Source organism: Coregonus clupeaformis, chromosome 31, assembly GCF_020615455.1.
Source record: "Coregonus clupeaformis isolate EN_2021a chromosome 31, ASM2061545v1, whole genome shotgun sequence".
In the NCBI taxonomy this organism is placed as follows: domain Eukaryota; kingdom Metazoa; phylum Chordata; class Actinopteri; order Salmoniformes; family Salmonidae; genus Coregonus; species Coregonus clupeaformis.
In genome coordinates, this window is record NC_059222.1 from 12,243,886 (window position 1) to 12,271,730 (window position 27,845).

Genomic DNA, 27,845 nt, shown 5'->3' on the forward strand with positions numbered 1-27,845 from the left:
ATTTGGGCGTCCACCCACGGTGCACAGAATGACAGAAATCACATTTATATTATGGTAATTAATATTAACAGAACATACAAGTCCAGGATGCAACGATGTATGGTACTTCTTACCAAATTCTGATGTGCACTTTGAAGATGTTAGAATAACTGTCCACATTTACTTTTCCTCAGCCAATAAGATGAGTAACTAACAGCAAAATCACTAGCCTATGTCAATCTACTATCTTCCATAGTATAAATGTTTACCTAGTCTATTGGTCAGCTTGTCGAGAGTGAAATAGCCTATTCCAAACTGACTCTGGGACAGTTGTGGGGGACAGTTGTGGGGCGATAGATCCCAAATTGATACAACCAGTAGGCCTAGGCTACATAACAAAAATGTAGTATGATGCAGCAGATCAGAATGTTGAGCTTAAAATGTTGCCAAACTATTATTTCTTGACAGTATAAGTGCTGCAATGTGCACAAGGCAGTAGGTCATGCGCTAATGTTTGTTCCATAATGCAATTAGCGGAAAACACTGTTGACAAAAGGGCACTGCACATGCAATTGGTTTCATGTGACAGAGATTAAAATATCAGTTTGAAATATAGAAAGAGAGGAGATCTAATAGGCAACTTTGAAGCAATATAAGACATGTCTCATAATATGTATTAAACTACTAGCTTACAGCTCATTGCGAAGTGGTGTGTGACGCGCTGCCTTCAGTTGCCTTTTGAGATGCTGCAGAATCAGCTCTCGCGGTGTCTGACAGATTTTGCGCTCAAAGGCTCTGTATCTGTATGCTGTACGCGTGGGATAAATAAGATACATAACGAATATACTGTACACACGCAGCAATTGAATTCCACCAAATTATGCAAATTAACCTATAGCATGACCAGTCAAATGTATTTACATCGACTGCTATTTCCATCAATGAAGAGGCTAAAAATGATTATTTCGCAATGGGATTTCTTTCTTCTTCTCCCAGACAATTGGCCGCAGCCATTTTTAAAAATCGGATTTATAGGCCAAAAGCCGTCTATGACCGGCTAACGGAAACCCTGGTACTGTACATACGTGTGTGCTGTAGGTCACTGGGGAGGGAGAGAATGTTGGTCAGTGGTAATACGGTCAGGTCAGCCATCGCACGTTAATCCGTCTCAGCTTTTGCTACTGGGTGACCCCTTATGACCTTTGCTTGGTATCGATTGTGCAAATTGTGGGAAAAGCCATGGCTAGGTCAGTTAAGCTTTCACTCTCTCTCTTTCTCTCTCCCTCTCTTTATTGTAATGCGTAATGTTGTTGTGTTGGGGGTGGAGTCTGTCAGTCTGTCTGTCTCTGTGGGTCTCTGGCTCCATGGCAGTCTGCCGTGTTGTTTATCATCAGCTTACCATTCCTCAGGAGTGGCTATGGGACCTCAGCTGGGCCAGAGAGGGTAGGAAGTGGGGGAGGGGAGTGGATTGTGGGGAAAAGCACCCGAAGCCACTCCTACGTTGTCTTGGCTGTGTGCCTTTTGGAAAACTCCAAGAGGGCTGTCATGTGCCTTTTACTGAGGAGTGGCTTCCGTCTGACCACTACCATAAAGGCCTGATTGGTGGAGTGCTGCAGAGATGGTTGTCCTTTTGGAAGGTTCTCCCATCTCCACAGAGGAACTCTGGAGCTCTGTCAGAGTGACCATCGGGTTCTTGGGGAGGGTTAAGAGGGAAAGGGGTGGCAGCGGAGGTTTCATTTGCTGCTCATAATGTGAATTTGTCCACTCATGTGAGCCTGTTGTTCACCACTCAGCAGTCGCAGTGGTTCTCCATCGAGGCTTATTTGTCACCTCATAAATACCAGGACACTCTCGGAACATTGCACTGAGATCACAGGGAGGGAGAGAAAGAGAGAGCTTGTTGTTGGATTACGGAGTGAGGAAGAAGCAGGCGAAAAGGAGGGAGCATTGGTGGAGAACAGTTGTTTGGCGTGTGTGTGAGAGAGAAAGAAAGCGAGAGAGAATATGAAAGAAAAAGAGAGAGAAGCTCACACCCCGTGAGGCTGTGGATAAGGAGCGTGAATTGAGCTGACTGAAAATGCGACAAAATTTTGTATTTTGTTGTTTGCCCGTTCCAGTTTTCTCTCTTTCTCTCTCCTCCTCTATTTCCCCTCATTCTCCCTTTCATGATTTCCTCATCTTTTCCTAAACCTCAAACCTCATCTTAAAAGAACACAGGGCAGATCGCCCTCCAGGGTTTCGCATTTCTGTGACCTAGACTTTTGTGACGAGGTGTGAATGAAGGAGTCAGGCGCAGGAGGTAATCCCATTTACATAAATGAAACGCAACCAGCGTCAAAACGAAACTATCACAGGGGAAAATATTCCACCTTGGCAAAATACAAATGGAAGAGTAGCTAAACCGAGCTCCTCGCTCTCACAATACACAATCACTCACAAAGACCAGGGGAACAGAGGGAACACTTATACACATACTAATTAGGGGAATGAGCACCAGGTGTGTGTGATTGACAAGACAAGACATGACAAGTGGAGTGATGAGAATGGGATCGGCAGTAGCTAGTAAGCCAGTGACGACGAATGCCGAAACATGCCCGAACAAGGAGGGGAGGCAGCCTCGGCGGAAGTCGTGACAGCTTTACTCTATTGACCCTATAGTTTCTGCAGTGACCTTTGAACTCCAGGGTCCTGACCACTGACCTCTGAACCCTCAACCAGACACACTACCCTACACCTCGATGATAATACTTGGCATAAATGAACACACTTCCATCCCCCACTAATTAACAACACAGATCCATCAGAATATCCAAGAATCCAAAGAAGTTGAATTTTGTGTTTTAAGTATGTCAGAACTTAAAGAGGATTCCTTCGTCAAACCCCGGCTGTTAAATATAGCCTGACACTAGCACAGTGAAGAAGTGGGTTATCTGGCTGAGAAAGAAAGACGGAATAACAGTCTGTTCATGGTGAGGCCCCCTTGAGTAAGAAAGCAAGAAGAAGAAGAAAGGAGAGACCGGGATGGAGGATGATGGGAAGAATGAGAGGAGAGGAGAGAGAGATGAGGGAGAGGCCAGAGGGGCTGGAGGGGAGGCCGAGAGCTTGTGTTTAATTGGCAGGCAAATGTGCGGCTGGATGACCACCAAGTGGGACTAGCAGAGATGACCAGTGGGCAGACTCAGCCGGGCGAGCGGACGGGCGGACTGCCACATGGCACTCTGCTCTGCTCACTCCCTCCACCAACCACCAACCGCCTAGCTAGCGCTTCTTCCCGAGTATTCCCACAATCCCACAGGCACTCCCATCTGCTTCCTGGCTCCTCCACCCTTATTAGGAAGAGGCATGCTGGGGCTGAGATGTGGAGGGAGTCTTGGTCTGGGGCAGCAGGGAGGTGTGTGGCACCCACCACGGACATGGACAGGGTCAAGGCCAAGCCAAGACAGCACACATGGCTTAAACAGGCCTGACCCTGTATCCTGGCTCAGGAGGCTTGTGCAAACCCCTCTGGGGGGGCTGAATGAACCATTGGTGAGCCATGGAGAGTCAGCACACTCTGACTGCTACTACACACCCTCAGGGAAAATAGTGTTGGACTAATTACTTATTCTCACATGCTGAATGAACAGAACTGATATTCTCTTCGTTCTTTGACACACTGTTGGTGAGACAGGCAGCACCTGCCGCAAAACACCCCAGACACAGACAGGGACAGGGCCAAGAAGTCACACATGGCTTAAAAGGCCTAACCCTGGTAGAACCCTCCAGGGGCGTGAACGGAGACATGTTGAGCCATGGAGAGCAAGTCACAGCACACTCTGACTGGTACTAGCTACACACCTTCAGGGAAAATAGTGTTGGACTTATTCTCTCACATGCTGCTGAACAAAACGTAATTAATATTCTCTCTGTGCATTGATCTGTGCATTGACTCAGTGGTGGTGAGTCTAGGTACTGTTACAGTACTGAAGTCTTGGATGGAGTTCTGTTTATGTCATGGCTGTGATTCACCCATTGCTATTGTGCTGGTATTAAAAAAAGCTTCAGAGGCAAAAAAATGGTCCAACGGACGGTAAAAATAAAAAGTGTGTGCGCTGTGTGTTCCTGGTTATTTAAGTTACAATAATATCATCCCTTGTGTGTGTGTGTGTGTGTGCATGTGTATGTGTGCTCGCTGTGCGTCACTGGTTATGTTAGTTACATCAATGTCCCTCATATAAAGATTGCGTGGTGAGGTGGTGAGGTGCAGTTGTGACTGCTCTCATCCTGCACTCTACTGTACCCATAGCTTTGAATAAAAGCGTCTGCTAAATGACATATTATTATTACTGTATATTATTATCTATGGGCTGAAGGAGAGTGTGGGTGACATTTTTTTTTGGGGGGGGGTGTTGTATGATAATATGTATGTTAATATCACAAGGTTGACGGGGTGTGGAAGATGAATTAGCAGTTGAAAGAAAACTGTGGTTAGCACTGACGGTCTAAAACACAAAAGCCGGGCAGGAGCTAAACGGATATAATTATTCACTTGTTTCTCAGGAGGAGAGATGGTGGTGTGTGTTTTTTCTGTCTCTTTTTTTGCTTGTTGCACATTTGTTAAATAAATGTATCTTAGACAAATGTTCTGCTTCACTGGGCTCCGTTTCATAAATGAATAACAATGCTAATCAGTGAAAGCTTTCGTCACTGCTGGTTGCTTTGTAATGTAATGCAGACCTGAGTACATCACCCCCTCAACATAGCCTCTCTCTCTCTCTCTCTCTCTCTCTCTCGCCCTCTCTCTCTCGCCCTCTCTCTCCCTCTCTCTCTCTCTTTCCCTCTCTGTCTCTCTCTCGCCCTCTCTCTCTCTCGCCCTCTCTCTCTCCCTCTCGCTCTCCTTCTCTCTCTCTCTCTCTCTCTCTCTCTCTCTCTCTCTCTCTCTCTCTTGCCCTCTCTCGCTCACCCTCTCTCTCTCTCGCCCTCTCTCTCTCTCGCCCTCTCCCGCTCTCTCTCTCGCCCTCTCTCTCTCTCTCAACCTCTCCCTCTCGCCCTCCCTCTCTCTCTCTCTCTCTCTCTCTCTCTCTCTCTCTCTCTCTCTCTCTCTCTCTCTCTCTCTCTCTCTCTCTCTCTCTCGCTTCCCCTCTCTCGCTCACCCTCTCTCTCTCTCGCCCTCTCTCTCTCTCGCCCTCTCCCGCTCTCTCTCTCGCCCTCTCTCTCTCTCTCAACCTCTCCCTCTCGCCCTCCCTCTCTCTCTCTCTCTCTCTCTCTCTCTCTCTCTCTCTCTCTCTCTCTCTCTCTCTCTCTCTCTCTCTCTCTCTCTCTCTCTCTCTCTCTCTCTCTCTCTCTCTCTCTCTCTCTCTCTCTCTCTCTCTCGCCCTCCCTCTCTCTCTCTCTCTCTTCTCTCTCTCTCTCTCTCTCTCTCTCTCTCTCTCTCTCTCTCTCTCTCTCTCTCTCTCTCTCTCTCTCTCTTTCTCTATCTGACAGGGGCAATATGGAAACATGGTGTCATAGTCATTCACATGTCATTCTCCAAAACAAAGTGATGTTTTAATTAAACAGCGCTGATTGAGCTTGTGTTTATAAGAGCTTCTTATTGAAAGTTAGCACTTGTCAGAAGCATTTAAAACAACCACTGTTAACCATGGTGCCAGGAAACAAGCCACACAGGATTTGTCTGAGTCTCCTGAAAACAGACAGCCAGTGCAATCAAATATTTTGTTTGACAGTGAAGTGAAGACATGCATTTATAACCGCACCGTCTTATCTCAGTTTTCATTTGGCAGATCTCTTTTTTCAGTTAGTAGGAGTCAGGTTCAACTGTCAGCCTCTCCTTAAACCCACTGCTACTTGCTATTTCACCCTGACTGTTGAAGAGAACAGGAAGTGATTAATCAGAATGGTACCTTTCTCCTTTCCTGCTTGCTCTCTCAATCCTCTTATTCTCTCTATTTCTCTCTCCCACTAACACCAATATCTCCTATCTATCTACAGTGCATTCGGAAAGTATTCAGACCCCTTGACTTTTTCTACAATTTGTTATGTTACAGCCTTATTATAAAATTGATTAAATAAAAAAACACCCTCAGCAATCTACACACAATACCCCATAATGACAAAGCGAAAACAGGTTTTTAGACCTTTTTTGCAAATGTATAAAAAAAACTAAACAGAAATACCTTATTTACATAAGTATTCAGACCCTTTGCTATGAGACTCGAAATTGAGCCCAGGTGCATCCTGTTTCCATTGATCATCCTTGAGATGTTTTTACAAGTTGATTGGACTCCAAATGTGGTAAATTCAATTGATTGGACATGATTTGGAAAGGCACACACCTGTCTATATAAGGTCCCACAGTTGACGGTGCATGTCAGAGCAAAAACCAAGCCTTGAGGTCGAAGGAATTGTCTGTAGAGCTCCGAGACAGGATTGTGTCGAGGCATAGAACTGGGGAAGGGTACCCAAAAATTTCTACAGCATTGAAGGTCCCCAAGAACACAGTGTCCTCCATCATTCTTAAATGGAAGAAGTTTGGAACCACCAAGACTCTTCCTAGAGCTGGCTGCCTGGCCAAACTGAGCAATCGGGGGAGAAGGGCCTTGGTCAGGGAGGTGACCAAGAACCCGATGGTCACTCTGACAGAGCTCTAGAGTTCCTCTGTGAAAATGGGAGAACCTTCCAGAAGGACAACCATCTCTGCAGCACTCCACCAATCAGGCCTTTATGGTAGAGTGGCCAGACAGAAGCCACTCCTCAGTAAAATGCATATGACAGCTCGCTTGGAGTATACCAAAAGGCACCTAAAGACTCTCAGACCATGGGAAACAAGATTCTCTGCTCTGATGAAACCAAGATTGAACTCTTTGGCCTGAATGTCAAACGTCACGTCTGGAGGAAACCTGGCACCATCCCTATGGTGAAGCATGGTGGTGGCAGCATCATGCTGTGGGGATGTTTTTCCGCGGCAGGGACTGGGAGACTAGTCAGGATTGAGGAGAAGATGAATGGAGCAAAGTACAAAGAGATCCTTGATGAAAACCTGCTCCAGAGCGCTCAGGACCTCAGACTGGGGCGAAGGTTTACCTTCTAACAGGACAACTACCCTAAGCACACAGCCAATACAATGCAGGTGTGGCTTCGGGACAAGTCTCTGAATGTCCTTGAGTGGCCCAGCCAGAGTCCGGACTAGAACCCAATCAAACATCTCTGGAGAGACCTGAAAATAGCTGTGCAGCAACGCTCCCCATCCAACCTGACAGAACTTGAGAGGATCTGCAGAGAAGAATGGGAGAAACTCCCCAAATACAGGTGTGCCAAGCTTGTAGTGTCATACCCAAAAAGACTCAAGGCTGTAACCGCTGCCAAAGGTGCTTCAACAAACTACTGAGTAAAGGGTCTGAATACTTATGTAAATGTAATATTTTATTTTTTAATAAATTAGCAACAATTTCAAAAAACCTGTTTTTGCTTTGTCATTATGGGGTATTGTGTGTAGATTGATGAGGAAAAAAACAATTCAGTCAATTTTAGAATGAGGCTGTAATGTAACAAAATTTGGAAAAAGTCATACTGAATAATTTAAGAAGGCAGTGTATCTATCTATCTATCTATCTATCTATCTATCTATCTATCTATCTATCTATCTATCTATCTATCTATCTATCTATCTATCTATCTATCTATCTATCACTCTCTCTCTCTCTCAACCCCCCAACCCCCCCTTCCCTCACATTCTCCCTCTCCCTCTCCCTTTCCCTCACCCCCGCCACCATTCTCCCTCATTGCTTCATGTCTTTTAAGCTATTTCATCAGTTGGGAATGTACTGTACAGGTTGCTTATCTGGGCAAACAACACAATACAGAGCTGTTGTTCAATGTTCAAAGTTACTGTGCTGAGGTCCGTACATTAGGCCTAGAGATGAGAGGAAAAAATCACCGCCACCATCACTTAGAGAAAACATCATCGCCATGCCACCACTTAGAGATCTGCTTTGTGTCTAACCTCCTTAACATACTCAAAACCTAAACAGGAAAATGGCACCATTGTTTATATGACAGTCACGCATTTTGTAATCACGAGACAGCTGTGGAAGGAAACAAGCCTTGTATTTTATTCTGTCCGAGAGAGAGGGGCTTGTGCTTGTTTCATGTGTCAAGCACTATGTAGTGTAGCCTGAAAAATCCAATTGATGTCTCTATTTGGAAGCATCACACAGAGAGAGAGCGTGCGGCGGGGGGCAGCACAAAGACAGCTATTAAACAGCATTAACACGCTGGCTCTGTTCGAACAAACCTCAAACCTGAGAACAGCCTTTAAGCCAAGAGTGTTTTGATCCTGTAAACAAAAAGGGGTCTCTGTAGTTTGTCAAACCAGGTTTAAATAAGGGCTTTGTATGTGCATTCCTGTGATCAAGTGTGTCAGAACTGTATGCCTGTCAGACTTCATAGCCTAGTATAGAGTAGACAGTGTACACTGAGTGTACACAATATTAGGAATAACTGCTCTTTCCATGACATAGACTGACCAGGTGAATCCAGGTGAAAGCTATGATCCCTTATTGATGTCACTTGTTAAATCCACTTCAATCAGTGTAGTTGAAAGGGAGGAGACAAGTTAGAGAAGGATTTTTAAGCCTTGAGACAATTGAGACATGGATTGTGTATGTGTGCCATTCATGGGGTGAATGGGCAAAACAAAATAGTTAAGTGCCTTTGAACGGGGTATGGTAGTAGGTGTCAGGCGCACCGGTTTGAGTGTGTCAAGAACTGCAACGCTGCTAGGTTTTTCACACAACAGTTTCCCGTGTGTATCAAGAATAGTCCACCACCCAAAGGACGTCAAGCCAACTTGACACGGGCCAACATGTTTAAAAATGTTTAAAAAAGGTATAATCTTCGTAAATGATATCATGGGTAGAACTGGTGGAGTTATGTCGCACACGCAGCTAACATAAACATATGGAAATGTCTGCTCTACCCAAAATTACAACCAAATAATTGCAGCATTACCGCAAAAATGGAAGAGGAAAGTGGAAGGGGGAAAAATTAAGGAACTTAATTGGTTAAACGAAATTGTGATAAATAAAAAAGTATACCAGTTTCATTTAAGGACCAAAGGATTGACAGCCGTCCCATATAGATTGCAAAATAGTTGGGAAGAAATTTTTGACATACCGATTCCATGGCATAGTGTTTATGAACTGATACGCAAAACGACGCCGGATTCAAAACTTAGAATTTTTCCATTTAAATTATTATACAAAATTCTTGCTACCAATATAATGTTATTTATATGGGGATACAATCTTCCCAGCTCTGCAGATTTTGCTGCGAAGAGACAGAATCATTAGATCATTTATTTTGGTACTGTCCATTTGTAGCTTGTTTTTGGACACAGGCCCAGGAATGGCTAAAAGATTGCAATATTTACCTGGAGCTAACCCTGCAGATAGCACTACTGGGTGATCTGAAAAGTCATAGTCAATCGATCAATAATATAATAATACTTTTAGCAAAAATGTTTATGTTCAATTTACAATCTGTAGAAACAATGAGAATAGAAGGGTTCAGAACTTTTGTAAAACATTGCAGTACAGTTGAAAAATATATGGCAAATAGAAATCCAATATGGATGGTGTTAAGAGATAGATGGGTGGTGTTGAATGGAGTTGAAGGATGGGACTAATAACAACTAACAACAACTAATAACAACAAGTTAAGTAATGTAAAGCATACTGTGTCCATAATAAGTAAATAGGTTATAGGTTGAGAGCTTTTGTGAAAGAGCACAGTTAGAAAGATATGGCATATAGAAGCAAACCGGATGGACATCATGAAAATGATCGGAGAGGTTGAGGGTAGAGGAAGTTCAGGAGTAAAAACAAACAAAATAGAATTATTGTAAAATTGACTGTGTCCATAAAATGTATATAATATGTATAATCTGGAAGTAGAGGCCTAAGCATTGCTGTTCACTAGTTTACTCCAATTAGGGAAGGGGTGGTGGGGTTGGAAAGTAATAAAGGGAAATATATTTTTAAAAATGATATATATGTATGTATATGTATTTATATGTATGTATGTATGTGTATATGTATGTGTATGTATGTATATGTATATATGTATGTATATATATTTATGCGAGAGAAAAAAAAACATGGGGGATTGGAAGTGATCAATTACATTGATGGAAGTTACAATCTATCTGCAATATTAAAGCTGATCTACCCCCTATTATTATTTTTATTTTTTTAAATACATGGGCCAGCATCCCTGTGGAATGCTTTCGACACCTTGTAGAGTCCATGCCCCGTCGAATTGAGGCTGTTCTGAGGGCAAAAGGGGGTGCAACTCAATATTAGGAAGGTGTTCCTAATGTTTTGTACACTCAGTGTATAACCAAAAGGTAAAGATTTAAGCCCTCATACGTTGTTCCCACCTGTAAGAGAACGTATAGATGGACAGACCATGACCATCCCTGGCCGACACAGTGACAGGCACACAGGTAAACACAGCAGATTCGTTTGAAACCATGGGAATGCATTGAAATTCTTAAAGGCAGAATAACATGTGGAAGATGTGGATAAGAAAAGATGATAACAGCAACCTGGAAAATCCTTGAGGGAGAAAAGACAAAGAGAGAAGAGAGAAGAGAGAGAGGGGGGTAGGAAATAATGGAGATAGAGAGAAGAGAGATATGCCTGGAGCATGACAAAGAAACAAAACGTGGTGTATTGGCATTACTGACCCGCGGAAAGAGAGAGAGACAGAGAAATAAACGACAATAACATCAACACACATAGAAGAGGAAGAGAAAAAATGTTGATAGCAGCAGCGTATCATCATTACTGCAATTCCATCATGCAGTGACAGAAGCTTATTTCTGTGTGTGTGTGTGTGTGTGGAGGGTTGTTCTGAGGTCATCCAAGCAGGGGCCCTGCAGGGGTTCTAATGAGGGGCGGGGCCTATCCCTAACGAGGCAACAATCCCACCCCAGTGGATGATGGAGAGGGAAATGAGGGAGAGAGCGCGAGAGAGAGAGAGAGAGAGAGAGAGAGAGAGAGAGAGAGAGATAGAGAAGAGAGAAAAAAAGTGAGAGAGAGGGAGACGGAGAGGGTGAACGGGGCACAGCTTTCTCCATTGGTAGCCTAGTGTAGAGCCTGTAGAGTCTGTCAGGGCTGCAGGGAAAACAGCTGACTGAGGAGAAATAGATGGGATCAGTGGGATTAGGCTGCCTTGTTAGAGCTCAGAATGGATTCAGCCCAACCACAACGGCCTAGTCACCTACACACACACACACACACATATGCTACCTATAACTGCTGTATTTTACCAACACCACTTGCCTTGCTTTAAAGGAAAACTATCTTTTGGTATTCGTTTCATTAGTCCATTGTTGACATAGTCCCAAAATGTTTTACTTAGACTCATTGAAATAAAATATATTTTTCAAGAGAGACCTGGTCCAATCGAGACAGCAGCAGGGGGGAGCAACAGGGACTTCAGCCACTCTCCCTCTGGTAGGCTGACAGTACGATGTAGAGGGTGTTAAAGTGATCTGGTATGGAGTTTTAGAGCGAGTTATGCCATAATACAAGTTTTTAAGATATGTAACTTTCAAAATACAGTAATCAAAACGCAGCAACATATGATGCAAAATGCATCAAAGGGGATGATTTCTGTATTTTGAAAGTTACATATCTTAAAAACGTGTATTATGCCATAACTCGCTCTAAAACTCCATACCAGATCACTTTAACACCCTCTACATCGTACTGTCAGCCTACCAGAGGGAGAGTGGCTGAAGTCCCTGTTGCTCCCCTCTGCTGCTGTCTCGATTGGACCAGGTCTCTCTTGAAAAATATATTTTATTTCAATGAGACTAACCTGGATAAATAAAGGTTAAACAAATAAAAAATTAATTAAAATTGTCAATAAATAAATACACAAATTAACTGGAATCACCCTCCTCCTTCTCCCACTCCTTTTCCTGCCACCCTCTTCTCTCTTTCCTCCAATCCCTTCCCCTCTTTCCTTTCCCCTCCATCCTTTTCCCTCTTCCCTCCCTTTCCCTCCAATCTGTGGAAGGAAGGGGGCCAGAGTTTTCTACTTCCCTATGTGTCAGAGGAGACCAAGAATGGCAGGGAGATTCTAGAATCTATGTAGTCCCATATGGAGGGGACAGCTGTGACTAACACATCAAGTATCAGGCTTCTACCCAGCTGCCACCTAACTTGATTTGGCCAGGCGTCCCCAAGACAGGACTCTTCATGATTAGGCCTCATATCACACTTGTCTCTCTGTTTGATAGATTACGTCTCAGATGGGACCCTATCACCTATAAAGTGCACTAGTTTTGAAAAGGGCCAGTAGTCCTCTGGTCAAAAGTAGTGCACTATATAGGGAATAGGGTGCCATTTGCAAAGCACCCATAGAGATAAGGGCACTCTGGTGTCCAGGCCGGGTCGGTTGGCACTGAGATGGTACTGGTCCTCCTATTAGTGGATTATAGGGCAACTGTCAAGAAGCATACAATGGGTGCCTAATACACCCATGCCAGGTTTCGAAAGCCATGATATCTTATTGAAAAACAAAGCAGTGGAACGAGGAGAGAGGATGTTTATTTCCAAGAATAATCAATGGTAAATAGTCTAAAGTGCTAAATAATAAGTCTGTAGAGTTTCAACTCCAGCTCAGGGTCAATGGTATTGACGTACTGTATAGAACTGTCTATCACAGTGTAGCAATAATGATATATTACACGTAATACTGTAAGTCGCTCTGGATAAGAGCGTCTGCTAAATGACTAAAATCTAAATGTAAAATACTGTATTATCCTGAAGCACTATTTTCCATTTTATTAAGACATTGTATGGCTAAAGCGTAGTTGTTTGCATTCCTTTCTTATGAAATACTTTTTTCAATGTCTTCCACCTTGGCACGGCAGAGAGATAATGGCGTTAAACGTTGTTATGTCCTGAGAGGTAAGCACAAGTCTCTCTGACGTAAGTACTCCATCCATATAATAGAACCACGTCAATGTCATTTTCTCCATAGAGAATGAAATTAATGAAATGTTGAAAGCTTTGTCATTAATGAGTGTATGGAACAGTTGGGTAATTAACTTCTATGTTCACCATCAATAACAGCTAGGGTAAATTAACGTGGACTGCATGGCCAATGTTCTCTCATCCTATAACATAAGAGTAAGCTCCTTGGGAATGTATCTCGTGAATCGAATTGTGTCTATTCTAACCGAGTACGGTTTGTGCCTGCAGGACACAAAGCTAATAATATGGTAGGTAGCGTACGTGCTGGGTTCAAGCACCACTTAGAGGCTTATCTAGAGGACCCTTCACTAGGTACATTTCCTCTCACTCTCTGGAATGTTCCACTGGGCATGGCATAGCAGGTCCCCTGCCTCCTCAGTCAACAGCCTGGAGGTCTCTCTCTATCTCTCTCTCTCTCTCTCTCTCTCTCTCTCTCTCTCTCTCTCTCTCTCTCTCTCTCTCTCTCTCTCTCTCTCTCTCTCTCTCTCTCTCTCTCTCTCTCTCTCTCTCTCTCTCTCTCTCTCTCTCTCTCTCTCTCTCTCTCTCTCTATAGGAAGTGGCCTCTTCAAGATGTAAATCAATCAGCTGAGAGGCTAGTTCCAGTAAATCACTTGCTTATTGAATGACATGCCAAATTAAATTACTTTCTGATGTAAAGAGCACTACAACATTAAATTCTGAGGCTTTGTCACAAATGGCATCCTATTCCCTACATAGTGCACTATTTTTGAACTGATTCCTATGGGCCCTGGTCAGAAGTAGTGCACTATATAGGGAAAATGGTGCCATTTTGGAGAGACTGGAGAACATTGCAGGATTACTGTTAGTTTAGGGCCATGGATGGACGAGTATGATTTTGTCAAACTGCAGGTAAATATAGCAAATGTAGTACAGAAAGGCATAGGAGGAGAGTAAAGATGACATAGCGCCGGTCAAAATGGCTCCATATACAGTGGGGAGAACAAGTATTTGATACACTGCCGATTTTGCAGGTTTTCCTACTTACAAAGCATGTAGAGGTCTGTACTTTTTATCATAGGTACACTTCAACTGTGAGAGACGGAATCTAAAACAAAAATCCAGAAAATCACATTGTATGATTTTTAAGTAATTAATTTGCATTTTATTCCATGCCATAAGTATTTGATCACCTACCAACCAGTAAGAATTCTGGCTCTCACAGACCTGTTAGTTTTTCTTTAAGAAGCCCTCCTGTTCTCCACTCATTACCTGTATTAACTGCACCTGTTTGAACTCGTTACCTGTATAAAAGACACCTGTCCACACACTCAATCAAACAGACTCCAACCTCTCCACAATGGCCAAGACCAGAGAACTGTGTAAGGACATCAGGGATAAAATTGTAGACCTGCACAAGGCTGGGATGGGCTACAGGACAATAGGCAAGCAGCTTGGTGAGAAGGCAACAACTGTTGGCGCAATTATTAGAAAATGGAAGAAGTTCAAGATGACGGTCAATCACCCTCGGTCTGGGGCTCCATGCAAGATCTCACCTCGTGGGGCATCAATGATCATGAGGAAGGTGAGGGATCAGCCCAAAACTACACGGCAGGATCTGGTCAATGACCTGAAGAGAGCTGGGACCACAGTCTCAAAGAAAACCATTAGTAACATACTACGCCGTCATGGATTAAAATCCTGCAGCGCACGCAAGGTCCCCCTGCTCAAGCAAGCGCATGTCCAGGCCCGTCTGAAGTTTGCCAATGACCATCTGGATGATCCAGAGGAGGAATGGGAGAAGGTCATGTGGTCTGATGAGACAAAAATAGAGCTTTTTGGTTTAAACTCCACTCGCCGTGTTTGGAGGAAGAAGAAGGATGAGTACATCCTCAAGAACACCATCCCAACCGTGAAGCATGGAGGTGGAAACATCATTCTTCGGGGATGCTTTTCTGCAAAGGGGACAGGATGACTGCACCGTATTGAGGGGAGGATGGATGGGGCCATGTATCGTGAGATCTTGGCCAACAACCTCCTTCCCTCAGTAAGAGCATTGAAGATGGGTCGTGGCTGGGTCTTCCACCATGACAACGACCCGAAACACACAGCCAGGGAAACTAAGGAGTGGCTCCGTAAGAAGCATCTCAAGGTCCTTGAGTGGCCTAGCCAGTCTGCAGACCTGAACCCAATAGAACATCTTTGGAGGGAGCTGAAAGTCCGTATTGCCCAGCGACAGCCCCGAAACCTGAAGGATCTGGAGAAGATCTGTATGGAGGAGTGTGCCAAAATCCCTTCTGCAGTGTGTGCAAACCTTGTCAAGACCTACAGGAAACGTATGGTCTCTGTAATTGCAAACAAAGGTTTCTGTACCAAATATTAAGTTCTGCTTTTCTGATGTATCAAATACTTATGTCATGCAATAAAATGCAAATTAATTACTTAAAAATCATACAATGTGATTCCGTCTCTCACAGTTGAAGTGTACCTATGATAAAAATTACAGACCTCTACATGCTTTGTAAGTAGGAAAACCTGCAAAATCGGCAGTGTATCAAATACTTGTTCTCCCCACTGTATATGTACATATCTACCTCAATTACCTCGTACCCCTGCACATCGACTGGTACTGGTACTGGTACCCCGTGTATATAGCCAAGTTATCGTTACTCCTTGGGTATTTATTCCTATTTTTATATTATTTCTCATTTTTTCTCTCTGCGTTGTTGGGAAGTATGTAATCATTTCACTGTTAGTCTACACCTGTTGTTTACGAAGCATGTGACAAATACAATTTGATTGATTTGATTTATTCAGCAGTTGTTGGGTCGCAGTGCTCAATAACAGAGGTTATATTATGACCCACGCACGTATGCATGTGCATGCACACACAAACACACACACACACACACACACACACACACCACTCTCTCCATCGACGTGTGGGCCACTTTCCAATTATCATATGACCACACTTTGACAAATGTCTCTAAGGAAATGCCAGTACTATATAATAAACAAAGAGAGTTCAATATTTATGAAAGCTTTGCAGTGGCGATAGTCGTCAATAACGAGCCTCAGCGTTCAACCTTTCTTCATTAAACACAAAGACAGGAGGAGAAAATCAAAAGCCATTCTAAACAAGACAAAATGTCTTCTCTGTGAATCTTAATGGGATTATGGAGCTACCATCCATCGAGTGGGAATCAACATACACACGCACACACACAGACACACACACACACACACACACACACACACACAATAACCTGTTCTCTCTACACAGAAACAATGTTCTCTCTCTCAAATTCAACAGATGGTCATCAAAAGTATAGATCTGAATTTAAATAGGTACGCTGTTTTACAATTCTGATACCTTTTTTCTTAAGCCAGTTTAAATCGATCAGACAAAAAAACCTTAAGACTCACTTGAGTGGGTATGTGGGAGGAAAAGCTGGTTTTGGAGAGAGAGAGGGAGAGGGAGTAAGCACCAAGGGGACACCAAGGGGATACCAAAGGGACTGTCACACCAAATGAGTTTGGTGCAGCTTTTAACCCCTTAGTTTGGTTAGTTTGGACTGGTGTGAACACTCTATCCGCACTCGGGAACGCACTAAACAACACACCGTGGTTCGCTCAAAAGGGTGGTCTCGGTCCGATTCAATTCGTACTGAGAATGCAGTATGGACCAAACACTGGAAAATAACCGGAGTCGCGCATTATTATTGGTTGTTTGACTGCAAGCGTTTGATGAAATGCATGCAGCATCATAACTTGAGACTGATTAGGCGAGACGGGGGCTATACCGGGGATATACAGTAAGCTCCAAAAGTATTGGGAGAGTGACAAATGTTTTGTTGTTTTGGCTCTGTACTCCAGCACTTTGGATTTGAAATGATTCAATGACTATGAGGTTAAAGTGCAGACTGTCAGCTTTAATTTGAGGGCACAAATAGCATACCCCCAAGACATGCTAACCTCTCACCATTACAATTACAACAGGGGAGGTTAGCATTTTTTTTTTTTTGTACGTCTGTAACTTTCTCACTCATTATTATTCATGATTCATTCAGGATTATCCGTAATCATGGTAGCATCCACATTAATGTAGAAGTGTTTAGAAATATATTATATTCTTATTTACAATAAAAGGGTCTCCAAAATGACACAATACATTATTTACCATTCATTTCTATTGGGCACAAAATAATCTGAAACACAACCAAAACAAACAGCAAATGCATCCAACAAATTTGTGGTCAGAAGCTTGATGTATTAATTGAATATGGTACAAAATACTTAACTTTTTACTACTTCAATACAGTTATAAGTGCATTTGTCCCAATACTTTTGGTGCCCTAAAATGGGGGGGACTATGTACAAAAAGTGCTGTAATTTCTAAACGGTTCTAAATGGTTAAATGGATGAAAATACCCTCAAATTAAATCTGACATTCTGCACTGTAACCTCATAGTCACTGTATCATTTCAAACCCAAAGTGCTGGAGTACAGAGCCAAAACAACAACACATGTGTCACTGTCCCAATACTTTTGGAGCTCACTGAATGCTGCTGAATGTAGCACTGAATGCTGCTGAATGTAGCATATTCACGTGGCTGTTAGAGTGGCTATTGTGCTGTTTCCTCCCGCATATTGTTGGAAGACCAAAGTGATGCGTCATAAATAGATTTTTGTCCAATAAACAAACAACTTGCATGGACACGTGGCTTTGTTTAGACATTTTTGTACGTTTGACATTTGGCAATGTGAAACCAACCGGACCAAATAATACAATGTAACAAATAGTGAAACTCTCATTCGAACTATAGCTCAAAACTATGTTTGAAAACACCCTAGGAAGAGATCGCTCCCTCGAGATCAGAGTCAACATCCCTCCCTTGTTTGAAAGTTCTGCCATCTCTGGGTTGGCATATATCTGCGGCACTAGCACTATAACCACAATAAGACACCATGCCATTCCATCCGGTGGTGGTGGAATGGAGAATGACTGACAATCCAGTTAAAATATCACCAACAAAGAAGACACCTCGAAAGAGCATCGCTAGCTTGTGTGCTCCAGTTTTACACCAACCGGGGCATGTATTCATAAACCTTCTCAAAGTAGGAGTGCTGATCTAGGATCAGTTTAGCATTTTAGATCATAATGAATGAGACTACATGGACAGGGAGAGACCTGATCCTAGATCATCACTCCTACTTTGAGACGACTACAGATGTTCCTCTAATTAAGGAGTCTCAACCAGAACATCTTGAATCACCCCAGGGATGACAGGACTGGTGAAGACAGATTCAAAGAGGAATTTAAGGAGTCAATAAGATTAATTAAAATTAATGAATAGTGAGACTACGCCAACAGATGCCACCATTTTAGTTGGGCTGTTTGACAGGTATCTGGTCCAATGCAATTAATTTAGTTGATTTTAATTTGATTTTAGCCATCAATTAGTTCTGTGGATCCTGCTGCTTCAATATACGTTAATTTGTAAAAACACAACATGCATAGATTAAACACAACACCTGTGTGCAACTGCTCTGTCTCTGTCAGTGGTAATGAGCGTTGTGTGTGTGTATATGTGTATGTGTGTGTGTGTTTCCGTGTGTGTCTGTATGCATATGTCTGCACATGGACTCTGCATTCTAACAAGCTTAGGGACACTGGGATAGAGCACATATGGATAGGTGTGTGTGTGTGTGTGTGTGCGTGCGTGCGTGTGCATGCGCTCGTGTGTGTGTATGTCGGGGTGGGGGTTAGACATTGTGATGTATAGAAAATCGATGGGGGTTGAGCTGCTCAAAGCAGCCCTGTGTGCTAGGTCATGGCCCTGTAGATTAGGCTAGATATCTCCACTGTTGTCCCACTATAACTGGCAGGATTTGTTCACAAGGACTGAGATGTGTGTGTCTGTGTGTGTGTGTGTGTGTGTGTGTGTGTGTGTGTGTGTGTGTGTGTGTGTGTGTGTGTGTGTGTGTGTGTGTGTGTGTGTGTGTGTGTGTGTGTGTGTGTGTGTCTGTGTCTGTGTGTGTGTGTGTGTGTGTGTGTGTGTGTGTCTGTGTGTGTGTACATAACTGTGGCTGTGTGTTTGTGTGCGGTGGGGCTGTGTTGGGCTGGAGTTGTCCTTATGGACTTTAAGTGGCCAGGGAGGTTTCAGAGGCTCAGCTCAGTGAGGCTTTTAGCTCAATATTGTTTAATTAAAATACACAACAGATTATTGCTCTGCAGATTGGGAAGATTGGGACGTAATCCCATTTAATGAAAATGACCAAAATGTCTGTAACGTGGGATTAGGATTGAGACTGTGACCAGGGTGGTAGGAGGGGGAGGAAGGTGTGGGGAACAGGTTAAGAATAATATTGATTTGTTTATTGCCACAACCAGAGGTGGGTGGTATTTGCTTTCAGCATGACATACTATACAAACATGTAAGGGAGGTGGAGAAAACAGAGACTGAGGATGTCGAAAATGAAAAACAGCAGCCATAGTAGTCTAATGGACGTCTGCCTGTGGCTTCCTTTGAGGAAGCACGCAATATTATTATGTTACATATCATGTACTACTGATGTGTTACTGTTGTGTTTCATGTTACACTTCATGGTTGTTGGTGCTAAATTGTCACACAATTCATTTGAACCAACACAAGAGTCCTCCTTCCTCCCTCACATCTGACTATTTCCCTTGATAAAGTCACACAGTGTGACTCATTTTCCACAAGCTGAAACATTTATGGGGAAGATGGAAGAAAGAAAACCGTATTTAATGTTAAAAGAAGAATAAAGGATAAGGCCATTTGTGCGGCCCATGGACAAATAGGCCTGGCAGAGTTCCACTGCTCCCTCTAAGAAGCCATTATTTCTGGGGGAATGCTCAGTGACCTTGACTGGGGAAACGGTGGACCTGAGGGTTTTGTTAAAAGTAAATAGAACATGAAATATTTTGTTGGATTCTTGACCATCTTATGGTCCCCTTATGGTATCTTTGTGAGCATGCACGCATACGCACACACATGCACGCGCACACACGTTTCTTCTTCATCAGAATACTGAAGTCCTTGGGTGTGTAATGGGTTAAGAGGGATAACCCTTGTCTGTGTTTACATCTACCCCACACCTCAGATTGACTCTAATTCTATAAGTCTGACTTTGATTCTGTATTTCTGACTCTGACTATAAACCCATCATGCTAAGCTTTGGCAGGGTAACCTTTTAGATTAGGTTTTGATATCTGATCCTTTGTAACTAACCAGTCATTCCATGAAAAGAGCATTTCATTTGGCTTCTCCATCGCCTGCTGTCCTGCTGTCTTGGTTGACACGGACGACTGCATGCAGTCAGAGGCAGCAAGGCTAGGAGTCAGACATCACGTTTCCAGATGTTGAGTGCCTGGTCATGCAGCCATTAAGAGATACCTTTCAATTAGCCAGGGAGTATTTCCCAGGCAGCCCCAGCTCAGGCTCAGACAGCGTCTAGGATGGCTTTATACAGCAATGACCACATTGATGAGCAATTAACTACCGAGGTGGAATTAGTGCCATGAGAGCCAGTGGACCCTGGAAGTCCCTCTAAGACGGAAACTGACCATCTCTGTCACCAGTTAAAGAGCATTTGTCACAGAGGTGTGGGACTTTATTTTTGGACAAATAGCAGGGAGGAGGTGGGTGAGGGGGAGGGGCAGGAGGGTGGGGTTGAGGACGAGGATGAGAGGAGGTAGAGGGTGTAGGGGAGGAGGGCGAGAGGTAGAGGAGTAAGAGTGTCACCTGGTGCATCTCACTGCATCAGGTGCTATTGGTTCCATTGACCTTAGAGCTCATCAAGATGGTTTTATTGAAAAGTGGAAATGGGACATGCTAGTTAGGAGAAGTGCAATAGTCCTATGAAATATGGGGAAATCCAATTCAATATTTACCGGATGCCCCTCTTCATAAAATAAAAAATTACTGAAAAATATAAAAATTTCACTATTAGAGCAAAAATTATACCTCAAGCTACTAAAGAGATACACAACTTCCTCTGGGATTATGGCTGAGTTATACCTATGTTATCCTCCCCAAGAGGATAACATCTCTTGATTACGTTGCTAGGTGTTGAACTAAAGTTGCTATAGTATTTTAACAAGAGGGTCTACTTTTGTATTTATTTTATTTGCTCAATCGTCTCACAAAAAAAATAAAAAAATAAAGATAATGTGTATGGCCTTAAGTGTTGAAGTTCATGGATTGATAGACCAAGGACCATTTAAATTAAGCGCTTACTTGAAAATCCCTCTTTTAATAATGGTTTCTTGATTGAGCAACATTGAGAAAAATCTCTACCTCTCTCTTTCACAGGGCAATATAACCAGGGGGTATTATGAGATAGACATTCAGCCAGATAAATTGTCCACTCCAGCCGACAACACAGCCCCATTTCATTAACTCAATATGCTGGTTTGCTGGGTCAATGCGAGAGTCATATACAGGCGCAGATATGCCTGATATATACAGCTTGAAAGTCCCAATCGAATTCTCCCTCTCTCTGTGAAGAAAGTGGCAGAGCAGTATAATAACTGATTTAATCATTAATTCATTGGGCTGTGGTTTTCACAATCCAGAAGGCGCAAGGTTGGGATCGGAGGGGGCGGAAGTAATGCATTAGTCTGATTTGTCAATCTGTTTGAGAGTACTACTATACTATTCTGGGGTACAGGGGCGATAGTTAGCCCATTACTCTGATTGGAAGCTCACATAGAGGCTTCTGGTTTTTCATCTGAAATGGCACCCTATTCCCTACATAGTGCACTACTTTTGACCAGAGCCCTATGGGAGATGAGGGGGAATGAATTAGATAAGGTAAGGAGTGAAGCAGAGTGGAGAGCCAGGTGGAGTAGGGTTAGGTTTCGATATGGTGGGCTAGGATAGTTCAGGGAAAAGAGGGCAGGGTAGGGAGGGAGGAGGTAAGGTAGGGAGTCGAGCAGTGTGGAGGACCGGGTGGAGGTTAGGGTAGGAATCAGTGGTGTAGTGGAGGATAAATGCATGTAAACACGAGCGTTTACCCATCTTTAGCAGAGAAATTCATTGAAAGTATAAGGAGTGTTACTTTACTCCCCGCAAACGGCAATCAGCGTTTACCCACCCATTTCTTTACCGCTACATCACTGGTAGGAATCCCTCCAGCCCTCCAGGGTAAGAAACCTTCCATATGGTCTGATTTAGGCTCCCACCAGGAGGTGTAAATAAGCCTTTACTGTGCACTCTGGATCAGGCACTGATCCCACCTATATTACCCTAAAGCTGCTTACCCCACCCATCAGCCTGTGAAAACAAGCCCCTTGGCCAATAGGGAGAGAGGCCTGTGGACCGTGTATCTCCTGAGGACATTAGTAGTGGTAGTAGTGACGAAAGCCAAGGTAATGGCCTGCTGTTTACTGCCTCTTCCAGTGTTTCACCATCCGCCTATCTTTCATTTGGTGTGACACCAGCGTGTGACTGTGTGAGTCAGTCAGCATCAGCAGTTAAGGTGAACCCCATCGGAGGGAGTCTGAAGGACCCTTTAGAGCAGCCTAACCAGGAGGAACAGAATGCTAACAGTGGAGATGGGCAGGACACTCACAGTCACAACAGCAAAGCTATTGTGCACTGTGATTACAAGCCCACTCTGCACTCTATGCTCGACTACATCACTTCTCACTTGTTCTCCACAAATCTATTGCTTTTATTTTCTGTTTTCATGCCTGGGGACTGGGACTAGGAGCCTCCTGCGGGTTTTAAACCCTCAAGCTGTTGATTCCTATCACACCCTAGGGCAGTTTGCTATAATCACCATGTTGTCCGCAGTTCTGCTTTGGCTCAATCGTCTGTTTATCTATCCATAACGAGGGACTCTGCGGTGGCAATCACACTTGTAGACTGATTGTGTTTGTATGAAATACAGGAGGTCCAACTGGACCGATTGCATTAGCCCACAATATCTACCCTACCCACTACCCTACCTTATTTTACCCTATTCTACCTTACCTTGCCTAACTTACCCTAACTTACCCTACCCACTACCCTACCCTACCCCATACCCTAAAAAATAAAAATAAAATCCCTAACCTAACCTATTCTAACCTAACTTAACCTAACCTATTCTAACCTAACTTAACCTATTCTAACCTAACTTAACCTAACCTATTCTAACCTAACTTAACCTAACCCATTCTAACCTAACTTAATCTAACCATACTCCACCTGCCCTTCCCCTCCACTTCCTACACCACCCATACCTGTGCCCTCCCTTCCCCTAACCCTCCCCTCCTCTCCTCCCTTCCACTAACCCTCACCTCCTCTCCTCTCCTCTGGCCAAAATACCTAACCAGCCATGTGGAGAAAACACCAGCCTCAACCGATCAACCCCGGATAAAGAGACAAACAAAAAAGACATGGAGGGACAGTAGTGGCAGCGGCAGGAGCCACCAGCTGCAGTCCCCAACCAACCTATTCATCATTGTAAACTGATTTAAGGTGCTGAATGCATATGCTGATGTGGTTGATCTAGCGATTAGCTTGATAATGCTGAAAACTCGTCCGCTGTTGAATCATCGATTTCCTCTTTTGATTCAATTTGAAAGGTTTTAATTGGACTAACCTTTGGCTCCTGGCTGTGGATGTATAAATTAACACGTGGCTACAGGGGAGTTTTATGGCTGTATAAAATATTTAATTTGAACAAAAAACAGTTTCTATGATAAAGTAGAATGTCTGTGTAGCCTGGACTAATTTCCTAACAAATGGCAGTGAAAAAAGTGAACAGTGAAAAATAACACACATTTTCATAATAGGCTACATTCCAAATTCCTTGATTCATTATGCTGCATAGTGTTGCATTGTTTTGGATTATGATAATCTTTTGGGCTGTTTAAGTAAGGAAGTGGGGGTTTTATGAGCTGTTTTAGGCTTGGTGTTGGTTTTGAGGCCTCTGTCCCTGAGACCTTACAAGGGGGTGAAGGCTCAACCCTAACATTACATCTCCATATATAGTCAGGCGGCCTCACCACTAACCCAGGGCAGACTGGATGTCTGGCTGGAGGCTGGGCGTGGCTCACCCTCACCCCTTTGAGCACGGTATGAGCAGCAGAGAAGAGGGGGAGAGATGGAGGAGAGAGGGATAGAGGGAAAGAGAGGGAGAAACGGATAAGAGGGAAAGAGAGGGAGATATAAAGGAGGAAGGGATAGTAGGGAAAGAGAGGGAAAGATGGAGGAGGAAGGGATAGTAGGGAGAGATGGAGGAGGAAGGGATAGTAGGGAAAGAGAGGGAGAGATGGAGGAGGAAGGGATAGTAGGGAAAGATGGAGGAGGAAGGGATAGTAGGGAAAGATGGAGGAGGAAGGGATAGTAGGGAAAGAGAGGGAGAGATGGAGGAGGAAGGGATAGTAGGGAAAGATGGAGGAGGAAGGGATAGTAGGGAAAGAGAGGGAGAGATGGAGGAGGAAGGGATAGTAGGGAAAGATGGAGGAGGAAGGGATAGTAGGGAAAGATGGAGGAGGAAGGGATAGTAGGGAAAGAGAGGGAGAGATGGAGGAGGAAGGGATAGTAGGGAGAGATGGAGGAGGAAGGGATAGTAGGGAGAGATGGAGGAGGATGGGAGAGAGAAAGAGAGGGAGACCACAAAGTCCTGAGTGGACATGTGGTTTCCATGTGGTTTCCTCTAAATCTGTCCCATTTTGCTACTACAGTTTCTCTCATGAACTTCATTATTGTCCCCCACTGACTTTATTAGAATACCATGGTTGTTATAATCTTCCCTTCCACATTCTTCTTAATGAAGCTCTGCCACTTATACGCTGATTCACAAAAGCTTAGTGATCCTGAAGTATTAACAGCAACTCTTTAAAACCTTTGAGAAGACTTTCATGTTCAGAAGTACTTGAGAACAACAGTGTTAGAAAGTCGCTTCAAAGTCACTGAGACTCTTTTATTCTAACCAAGGTGGTTACTTCTATAAAATATAGATTCAATTCTGCAACCTATTTATGTTTTATGGTCTTTTTGTGACGGTAGTGTGAAGGTAGTCTGAGTGAATAAAAATGCAGTGTTGTCAAAAAAAGATGAGTCCACTGCTCTGAAACTAAATCAAGAGATCAGACACATTTGCCAGGTTCTGTTGACAAGAGAGGGAGAGCCACATCCCTGGAGACAAAAGCCTCTCCAGGGCAGATGGGACACATGCGGGGATACAAACACACACACACACAGACACACACACACACACACACACACACAGACACACACACACACACACACACACACACACACACACACACAGACACACACACAGACACACACAGACACACACACACACACACACACACACACACAAACACAGACATACACACACACACACACACACACACACACACACACACACACACACAGACATACACACACACACAGACACACACAGACACACACACACACACACACACACACACACACACACACACACACACACACACACACACACACACACACACACACACACACAAACACAGACATACACACAAACACACACACACACACACACAGACACACACACACACACACACATATTCACAGACAGAAACACAGACATACACACTAACTCACCGACAGACACACAGAGACAGAAACACGTACGCACACACATATTCACAGACACACATACCCATACACACATAAAGAGAGGGTGCGCAGAGATGAAGGGGATGTAAATAAAGGGATAAGAGACATCAGAATGTCAATTAAACATCAGTTCCTGCCCCAAGAGATAATTATTTTTGGCCTCTACTGGAAACCTGCTCAAATTTTGATTGAATGAGGTCAATGGATAGAATGAGTCAAGATTTCAAGCATATTGGTAATCTATGTGTAGTTTGATTCAAGTCTCTATCTTGTCTCTCTCTCCTAGCAGTTCCCTGGCAGTTCTCTGAAGGCAGGCAGGCATTCACACTGCAGCATAACATCCAGCACAGCGTTCAAGTCCAAAATGGCACCCTATTCCATTTGAAGTGCACTACTTTTGAGCAGGGCCCATAGGGATCTGGTAAAAAGTAGTGCACTATGTAGGGAATAGGGTGCCATTTGGGAGACATAAATAGACAACTTCTATCTGTGAATTACTATGCCTTACAACTTGACTTGTAAATGCCACCCATTTCCCAACAGGGGATTAGGATAGACAGCATGCCAGATGCCAGCCATCCACAGGATTTACAACAGGGACAAGGGGAAGGGCAGAGAGTGGTGGAGGGCTCTGGCGTGTGTGTTTGTGTGTGTGCATTGACAGAAATTGGCTCAGATTTTTCCCTCATACACTTGACATCCTGAGGTGTGTGTGAGGGGCATTATAAATTCATAGACTCTAGGGGCCCGAATGAGTTGCTGTCTCCTGGAATTTACCCTGGCCACATATCACTTCTATTTCATTATATTTTTATATTTCCAGTTTAAATTATTATTATTTATCTTCACCTCCATATATTTCCCTCCTCTTTTCCCCTGGGTTCTCCTCTCTCTATCTATAAAGACACCATTTTCACAGCGACCCAGCCACACATTTGATTTTATGTATTCTATATTGTTGATTTAGTCATCTCTGATCTGCTCTGCTCTTACAGTCCAACCACTTTCCTGCTGTTGTACTCTAAAGGCCTTCCATTTAATGTCTTATACAATTGAGAATGTGTACATTGTAATAGTGGCAAGCCTGGCATGATGAGAGGACAAAGCCAGTCTCTGGAGAGAGTCGTTGACATGCTGTTTTAGTTAGTGTACAGTGTGTGATCCCTGTGGGAATTGAACCTGTGACCATGATGTTTGTAGTGCCATACTCTTACAGAGAGAGCCATAGAGGATGTCTCTGGAGAGAGTCCCTGGCTCCGTGCATCAGAGTGTGAGACAATATCAGGCCCCATGTGGCATGATATGCCAAATGGGGAATGTTGGTTGTGGGGGGGGGGGCAGGCACCATAGAAACCTCTCCCCCTCTTCTGCGCCCTTCCATCACCCCAGCGTGTCTGTCGGGCCCTTGGCGAACCCGGAGCAGCCTGCGGTCGTCACGTCAACAGCCTGTTCACTGGCAACAGCTGGGGTATTATTGTGGTGCTGTGTTTCTCTGATGCTCTCTAACCCTCTGTGATCCCACCATCAGGGGACACAAAGGGCCTCTCATTTTACCCAACCCCCCTGACCCCCTCCTCTCACCCTCTGTGACTTCTGTTACTCTAAACATGCCATCCCCATGATCGGCACCTTTGGTCTGTCTGTCCCTGCCTCTCTCTGATATGTCCGTCTGTCCCTGCCTCTCTCCCTCTGCAGGCGGCCACTACCCCAACATTCCTCCTCCTCTTCCTAATTCAAACCATACCTCCAACAACCCCACACTGCAGGCTACACCCCTGTCCCTGCCTGTCTCCACAGTAGCCTTGTCCAGTGGGCCAGTCCACCCTCCTTCTCCTACCTCTTTCAAGGCCCGATGTTCAGTCACATGATAGCCTTGATAGGGTCAGTCCCCGGGGCCCGTGTTAAAGCACCGTTAAAGCAGCGCGCACACGCACACAAACACACCCTTCCTCCTTCCTCAGGGCCCCTGCTGACACCACATGGAAGGGCCCTTCACGACCCCCCTCTCAACCTCTCATGTTCAGGGGCCGGCCGGCCATGCTCTCTGACACAGATATTTCCTCCCTGTGGGTTTGTTTCCTCTTAAAACACGGCGGCTGATTCCTGGGCAGCTCGCTCTGGAGAGAGTAGGCTTCCTGTCTCTCATTGAGTTTACTCAAGTGTTCCCAGACAGGATTTGGGGAATGTTTTATTTCACCTTTAATGTGGTTGAATCCGTAATGTGGATTACCAGTACACTATTACAAGA

The 27,845-nt window shown here is 44.0% G+C and overlaps 1 protein-coding gene across 1 annotated transcript in view; it reads left to right on the forward strand.

Moving 5' to 3' along the window:
* sdk2b (sidekick cell adhesion molecule 2b) overlaps nucleotides 1-27,845 on the forward strand; it is a 435,742-nt gene that overhangs the window by 59,858 nt on the left and 348,039 nt on the right. The gene's annotated exons all lie outside the window — the stretch shown is intronic.